The sequence below is a fragment of the Bidens hawaiensis genome, unplaced genomic scaffold (genome assembly GCF_021521415.1).
Source record: "Bidens hawaiensis isolate Kalapana, Puna unplaced genomic scaffold, B.hawaiensis_p1.1 tig00012328_1, whole genome shotgun sequence".
In the NCBI taxonomy this organism is placed as follows: domain Eukaryota; kingdom Viridiplantae; phylum Streptophyta; class Magnoliopsida; order Asterales; family Asteraceae; genus Bidens; species Bidens hawaiensis.
In genome coordinates, this window is record NW_027492003.1 from 53,631 (window position 1) to 62,877 (window position 9,247).

Below are 9,247 nucleotides of genomic sequence, written 5' to 3' on the forward strand. Positions count from 1 at the left end.
AACATGACCTGACAGTTTTAACTTACATCCCGGAAGTACATGAGTCGTTACTATAGGCTTTCTGTCAGCTAATTCAACAGGAAACTTAGCATCTAACGGAGTTGGAGTTAGGTCTAAGAGTTGACTAAAGGCTTTCGACACAAAACTCCTATCAGCTCCGGTGTCAAACAATACAGAAGCAAAACAATCATTCACAGGGAACTTACCAGTCACCACGTACGGATCATTGCGGGCTTGACCCGAACCAATAACAAAAGCTCTTCCTTTACCATTGTTTCCACCACCACTGCCACTTCCATTACCTCCATTGTTGTCGTTCTGTTTCAGCTTAGGGCAGTCATTCTTAAAATGTCCCTCTTGTCCACACTCAAAACATCCCTTGGTTGTCATGGGTGGTTTAGGAGCACCCTTTGCCGCAAGGTCTCCTCTACATTCCTTTGCTTGGTGACCCATCTTTCCGCATCTCTGACACTTGACACGGTCACACGGGCCAGCATGATGATAGTTGCACCTGTTGCACTTCGGATATTTCCCAGCATATCCGCTCGAACCCTGCCCGCCACCGTTGTTATTGTTATTGTGACCCTGATTGTTGAAGCTCCGGGTGAATTCGGGCTTTCGGCAGTGTTGCTGCTGTGGGGGGTTCAAGGATGAGGATCTGGTGTTGTCAAACTTTCTCTTTCCATAGCTCTGGTTGTTGTTGCTGCTGTTGTCAGTACTCGGGTTGTCACGGGCTTTAGTGGTTGAACCCCTAGGTGGTAGGGCACCTTGGGTCACTGCTTGATACGTTAGTTTGTGAGCTAACCGAATTGCTTGTTGAATTGTGGCTGGTCTGGAAGACGTTACCATGCCCTGAATTTGCGGTGCTAACCCATCAATATACATTTCAATCCTCTTACTCGGTGGGTCTACCATCCGCGGACACATCACAGCTAACTCGTGAGAACGGGTAGTGTAGGCTTCGATTTCTGAACCCACCATCTTCAATGACCAAAATTCTGACTCCAACTTTGCAATCTCCTCTCTCGGACAGTAATCCTCTCGCATCATGTTTTTGAACTCCTCCCAGTTCATCGCGTTAGCTAGTTCCAATCCAAGAATCTGTATGTTCGAATTCCACCAAGTGAGGGCAGAATCCTCAAGTGTTCCAGCAGCGAATTTGACCCTACTGGCAGTGGGACAATTACACATCTCAAACGCCGATTCGGCCTTCTCAGCCCAACGCAGGAAACCTATAGCTCCCTCAGTGCCCTTAAACGTACTGGGCTTGCAGTCAAGGTAGTTCTTGAAGGTACACGTTCAAATTGGACCCCCAGCTTGGTTCTGAACATGTGCGGCTATAGCGGCCGCCGCGTGGTCATTCAGCAGAGTTTGGAGTTCTGCTGCAGTCAAGTTGATGTTACCACGTCCGTGTCCAGCGTTTCTTCCAGCCATTTCCTAGAATCACAGCATAAAATGTTAGACATGAATTTTTCTTTCATATGCAACACGCCATACATGTAATAAAAAGATAGGCAGGAAAGAAATAAGAAACAAACATCACATCACAACCATATATTAATCCAAATAAAAATTCATGATTAAAACCATTGTATATTCGCTACAAAGTATTTCCAATCAATCCTTAAAACAATAGAAAATAATAGTTCGGATGGAGACAACCCCTCCATCTAGGTGTCATCATCACTAGATGTCATCATCTGAGGACACCTCTGAGTGTGCCTCCTCAGCCGGTTCTTCCTCCGGTTCTTCTTCAGGTTCCTCCTCGGGATCTTCCTCGGGATCCTCCTCAGGCTCCTCTTCGGGATCTTCTTCAGGTTCCTCTTCAGGCTCTGCCTCAGGCTTGGCCTCAGGCTCTGCCTCAGGTTCGGCTGCGTTCTGAGCAATTTGCATTTGTAAGACATCGCAACGCTCTAGAGCTATCTCGGTTCGGGTCCTTGCTACTTGGAGTTGCTCTTGCAAGTCTATCATCTCGGCTTGCATCTTTCTCATAATCTTCATCTGTTGATCACTAGCCTCTTGCATTTCCTTCATTGCCGCTGTCATGCGGGAAATTTCCTCCTTAGTCTCGGTTCCATCTTTTAACAGTCCGGAAACGTTAGCTCTCGTATAGCGCATGTAACCCACATCACGCTCCAAACAAGAAACGACAGCTGCGAGAACTCGCTCTACAGGTTCGGTTATGGGTGGTAGGGTGTTGGGGTAAGCAGGGTGGTTCGGGTGAGGTAGCGGGGGAACTTGTTCACGGTAGACCATACGCCTGATCATATTAGGGTACCAATCCCAGCTAACTTCGTTTTCGTACATGCCTCCGGATAAGCGATACCTATTCGGTGCAGGCGCTTCGAGTTTCGGGACTACACGGGGTGGCGATGAGGTAGGTAACTGCGGTTCCTTCCCATGTGCATGAGTCATCGGATCGGATGATGATGATGATGGCGGCGTCGACATTCCTACAGGTAAGCCGTGTATGCGCGCGTATGAGTGAAAGAGGTAAAGAGATAAGATAACAAATACTACACAAACTTATGCAGTGCGTATCATTATAACTAATGGGTCGTCGCGGTTATAGTCTAGTATGCATGCAATTTCTAGTTCGCTATAACCAATGGCTCTGATACCAATCTGTCACACCCTCAAAATCCACTAACGGAGTTTTACCGTCAGAGGGTGTGAACAAACAGGATCGGAATCATTAGTTATAATCAAACCATAAAAACGTTTAAATGAAATTAAGTGCGGAAGCGTAAAAACCAAGAGAAAAAAGTTGCGTCACGCAGGACGACTCAAAACCCCATAATAACAGTTTAAAATCAGGTTGCATAAAAAAAAGCGTTTCAAACAATGCATGATCCTATGCCGCGCGCCCGCCTCGGCTACCTGAGAATAACATACTAAAAGTGTCAACACGGGGTTGGTGAGTTCACAAGTTTATATAAAATAAAGCGTTTAGCGTTTGCGTTCAGCGTTTTGCGTTAAGCGTTTTGCGTTAAGCGTTTTGCGTTACCAGATAGTGTTAAATCAATTATATATCTATAGGTAGCTAGCCTATAAAACAAGTATTACTAAGTGTTCGACACCGAAGCTGACTGTTTATCATTTGCCTTGCCACCAGGTCTATCCCGACCATGGTATGTGTTTAGCCAAGATTACACCCACTCGACTTCCAGTCGAGTTTAGCGTTGGGTGGGGTTTGTCAAACCCAGTAGTACTACTCAACAATGACTCGCTATTATCCAATATTAAACGGTTCGATGTGAATGAAGGACTTTAGTTATTGCGTTTGCCACTTAGTCTTTACAAGTGATATATAATCTATATTAACAAAATCTTAAATGCGTTTTCGGAGTATGTTATCTCCCCCAAGTGAAAAGCATTTGAAAACAGTTTGAAAGGGGTAAGTGAACTCACTGTTTGCGAAGTATTCCCAAAATAATTCATCAAGATGCGCGTCACAGAAAAACTCTCTCTAGCGTTCTAAAACAACAAGGAGATTTTCTAAGTGTCGGAACTATTATCGAGTCTCTAGACTCGGCACATAATACCTATGCACACAACATGTTTCGTGTTTCGTTTGTGAATCGTGTGTGACTTTAACAAGTGTATTTGTGATACGTTACATGTGTGAGCAATTATTTACGTGTCATGTATTCATAATGTACATCACTAGCAATTACTCCCCGTAAGGGCAATTTGGTCAACACATAACAATTAACTAGCAATTATTCCCCACGAGGGCAATTTGGTCAAATCATGACAATCAATTAGCAATTATTCCCCGCAAGGGCATTTTGGTCAAAACACGATAATAAATTAGCAATCACGTTGTTTCATGCAACTTTCACAAAATTCAGCAACTAGTTTCTTAACGACAGAATTCTACTTGAAAAACTAGTCTATCCCACCGATCATAGCATAACAATTAATTTACCAAAAATCATCACAAAAGCATATATGTCTTAGGTTTCTAGAACATATTTTATTATATTTTTATTCCACATAGGTTTCTCACAATAATCAAATCATTACAGCAAACTCATAACAGTCAAATTCATGCGCAACAGAATGTTATTTGAAATTCCCGTTAAACGAAAAATCCAATAATTGCAAGACCACTTGGGTTAGGTTCCTAACTCAACAAGTCAACTTTAAGAAGTGGAACCAACCCAATTGGTCTCGTAGTTCATGAGATATAACATTTACAAAACAACCTAACAGCAGGTCTAACAACTCAGCTTTGCACAACGTTTTTGGAAAATCATAAAGGTTAACTTTTACACGTCCAAAAATTGCAAATTTACATTCTTTAGAAACTAGACTCAACCTAGTTTACTGTAGTATCAATTATCTCAACCAATTTTCAGATTTACACCCCGTTACAGTCAATTGAACATCAACAACACAATCTGTCCAGAAACTGTTTGCATCCAAACTCAACATATTAACTATCTATGGACCACAAATCATTCATATAACATTCTAGACACTATAACCACTATCCATGCATATCAATTACACCATACACACATGGTTAGGGTTTTATTTTATCTCAAACTCAAAGACACAACAATTAACATGCAATAGCACCAATACTAGCTATCAATTCAACTATCAATACATCTTTCAATCAAAACAAGACACATGAACACCATCACATATAAAAATCAGACCTAGGGTTTATAATTAACCCATTAAAATCGAAATTAAGCATAGAGGATGTATAGGATAGTTGTTTATATCTTCCTAACACCTTAATCTTCAATCAAACTTGAACAATCTTGATTGTATGTGTGTATATGAGGCCGATCGCAAGGGGGGGGGGCATAGAGCTGCCGTCGGGTTTGGGAGGGAGAGAAAGAGTGCTAGGGTTTTAGTTTATGTTATTATTTATAATAACATGTTACACTTTAGTCCCTCAACTTCCAAATGTTACTTTTCTAGCTTAAATAACTAGTTCTAGCACATTGAGTTAACGTTTATACCATGTTATCACATAACACATAAGTCTAACACATAATTATCACATAATTATTGTTTTGACGTTTTTCGTTTATTCACCAATCGTTTGCGTCAACTCGTTTGCGTTTCGGTGCAATTCCCGAAAGACTACACATGTAGTAAGTGTTAAGCGTCATTTAAACCATAGTTTAAATGTAATGAGGTGTGCGTTATAGATTCATAGATCTTTAAGTTTGAATTGACGGAGTTGAGTTAACGGAGTTAACGGAATTAACCTGAAATTGACGATTGTCACAATTTATTATTTTCTAAAACGATTTGATTTAAAAAGTTTAAATTTTCAAATTTAAATTAAAGTTGATTTTTTTATTTAATTGCTGGTCAAACGTTTAAGTTGGTAAGTTAAACGATTTGATTTAAAAATTTTAAATTTCCAAACGATTTGATTTAAAAAGTTTAAATTTCCAAATTTAAATTAAAGTTGATTTTTTTATTTAATTGCTGGTCAAACGTTTAAGTTGGTAAGTTAAACGATTTGATTTAAAAAGTTTAAATTTCCAAACGATTTGATTTAAAAAGTTTAATTTTCCAAATTTAAATTAAAGTTGATTTTTTTATTTAATTGATGGTCAAACATTTAAGTTGGTAAGTTAAACGATTTGATTAAAAAGTTTAAATTTCCAAATTTAAATTAAAGTTGATTTTTTTATTTAATTGCTGGTCAAACGTTTAAGTTGCTCAAACATTTTTAAATTGTCTGGTCAAACATTAAAGTTCAATTTAACTTTAATTTGAACTTTTTAAATGGTTGATTAAACACACATTCATAATGTCTAAAATTACCATCACTAAAATTTATTGTTTCTAAAACGATGTAATTTAAAATTTATAAATTTTCAAATTTAAATTAAAGTTGAATTTTATGAATTACTGGGTAAATATCTCATAACATGTAACATTACCACAATTAAAATTTATTATTTGTAAAAAAATATTAATATTTAATTTTCTCATTTCAGGTTATGTTCCCAACTTGATATAGCTAATTTCATGGGTTAAAGATTTGTTGATAAGATATCTTATTTTTTGTTTAATATTGATGTATATTTTTGTTATTATTCATGTATTTATGTATTTTTCACAATTCATGTAATTTATTTGATTTTTATATAATCAATCATATATAGTTGTTGTTTTTGTCCATTTAATATATTTTAATAACAACTGATGTACTAAAAAAATATATTTTTGTATCTTATATTTATCTATTTATTAATGATAATCTCTATAATTTATAATAATTATTATAATTTTAGTAATTTTGTTATTATTAATTTATTACTTTTTCTAATTAGTTGTTACATCTTATTTTGACAGAAATAATAGCATTTACTCCTTACCATTTTTATGTTTCAATATATTTGACTTAAAACATTATTGTTTTATTATATTGTAAGATACATTATATTTTCTAACATTTACACATTTCTATCTTTTTTGTTTGACCAATGTATATGATTCATAAATGTCACAATTAATGCTAATGGATGTCATCATTTGGTTATGGAAACTGTAACAATTAATGCACTTTAAAAATTCAAAATATTATTTGAATTTGAATTCTAAAAAAATATATTACAGTTGGTTATGGAAAATTTTTGTTTTCATTGTCAATATTTATTGTTTATTAGTTTCCAATCTCCACAATTTTCCTACCTTATATGTTTGACCAATTTATAATTAGACATAAATATCACAATTAATGATAATGGGTTTTTAACAAAATTGAATGCATATTTCTTTGACTGTAATAAAATAATATTGATTGTGGATCGACTAAAAAAGTAATAATTTCAAGATTACATTATGCCATGATTTTTGTAATATTTTTTGTATTTAGGATCTTTGACTATAACAAATTTCGTTTAACAATTTTGGTAAACAGATTTATAACTTAAATAACAATTTATTATATTCTAATTTAATCAAATCATATAATAAAGTTTAAAGTCAATATTTATAATTAATACTTTTTATGTGTATTCAAATTAATAATTCGAATTTCAAATAAATAAGTTGAGTATTTATTTATTTTTGGAATTGACTATAATGTGGGTCGGTGTTTTCTAAAATTTTTAAAGTTAATAACTTTCCTTAATATTGTTGACCGACCATTTAATATATTCTAATTTAATTCATTTTCCTAATATATACTAAACATAAAATGTCAATATCTTAAATACGTGTTTATTACATTTTCTGTCTGTACGGGATATTCATATACGTTCGTTAGTAATGTCTTTAATAATATTCTCATTTAAATATAACAATTAATTTCCATGTTTTTAATATATTTTTTTATTAAAATACATGTATATATGGTATATATATTTTTGTATCATATTTTTTCACCTTTAAATATTTTCAAAGTCAACATAAATTTTTTTAATCTTTCCAAAGTTATTTGAAAATTCATTTATTATAAATAGTTTTTATGTTTTGCAAGTTTAACAAAATATTAATGTCTTGTAAATCGTTTTTATGTTTTGCAAGTTTAACAAAATATTAATGTCATTGATTTAAAAGTTTGTTGCAAGATTGGTCAAAACTAAAAAAAAAATGTCATAATTTTTTGAAGTTGACTAATTCTAAATTTTTTATATTTTGTAACTATTTTGAAAATATTTCAAAACGGGTTGTTTTAAACGAGTATCAAATTTGTTATGTATAAAATTATAGCCAAAATTTTTTTTATTGATATATCTTTTTGGTTTAATGGTTTAAGTTAGAAAGATGTTTTATGTTGTCGTTTTACTTTGTTTGTTGTTGTATGTTATTTTGTTTTAATAGAAACAACTTTATTAATGTTCAAATGTTACTCATTATTAAATATATTTAATATTGATGCTAATGTTTTATTATATTTTCAGGTGGTGAAGCAAAATGAGTTTGTTTTGGTAGAATGTTTAAAGAAGTTGATGGTGGTTTAATATGAAAGTACATGTTTATGTTTTTTGTTGATGTTTTTTGGTTGTTCGATGTACATTAACTTATTATAACTTTTAACTTTTAAGATCTAGACAATGTAAATGGTTAACGTTTTGGTCAGAAAGTTTGAAGAAGTATTGTGTTGCTTGAATTTGTTGTTTAAATTTATTATGTTTGTTATGTTCAAATTAACTTCCTGTAATTTGAAAGTTTAATATTAAAACAATGTAAATCTATTACTTTTTGGTTGGTATGGTGATGTGTTTAGTGACAATGTAAATCTATTAAGTTTTAATAGTTAAATAAACATTATGTTTGTTTAAATTGATGTTTAAGTTGATTATGTTTAGTGACAATTTATTTCACCCGCGTGTCACGCGAGTATATACCCTAGTACTCCATTAATAAAAAGATACTCCTACTTTATTTGAGTTTACTTGGTGAATAACTTCCACCCCAATTCACCATAAAGCTCTATTCCAACTTTCCAATTTGGTCTATTTCACAAGCTTTATTATTATCTAACTTGAATAAAAACAAACACCAAACAGGGAAGTGTATGGTTGGAAGAGGTCTTAGATGTTTTAATATTCATATCTATATTACTTGCCACTAAATGTGGTAAAAGAAAGTATGTCCACATGAAAAAAATGATAGAGACTGGATAAGAAATAAAGAAAATGGTACTATGATATACTTTTAATAGAGACAAAGTCTATTGAACACTTAAAGATAATGAATTTGAGTTTCGAGAAGTAAAAAAAATTTACAATTTAGAAAATAATATAATGTTTTTCTTTTAAATTAGAAAAATATTTATAATAAAACATAACTCGATCTAGATATATTAATTAAGTTTTATACATAGATTAATGGATTCCAAAATAGGATTGATTTAGTGTTCAAGGTCCAAAACAAGCAACTCAACAAATGTCAAAACATTGCTAGTTCAAGTATTTGAAATTTGAACTCTTACAATAACACAGCACGAGTATAATTAAAAAGAAAAAAACGAAACAACTAACTCACACACCCACACAAATTGAATATTATTTGTATCTCGTTGTAACATAAGTCACACAAATATGAACACAAACAAAAGATTTTTCTTTGTTTGTTCATTTAATGTTAAAATAACAAATGTACAAACATAACCAGATAAAATCGTTAATCTCATCATTGTGAAAATAAAATTATTATTACTAAATTGAAAATACTTAATAGAAAATTTATAACATTTTTACAAAATCATCCAAATTGGAAAATAATAAATTATAATATAATAAAAAGATATTACCCC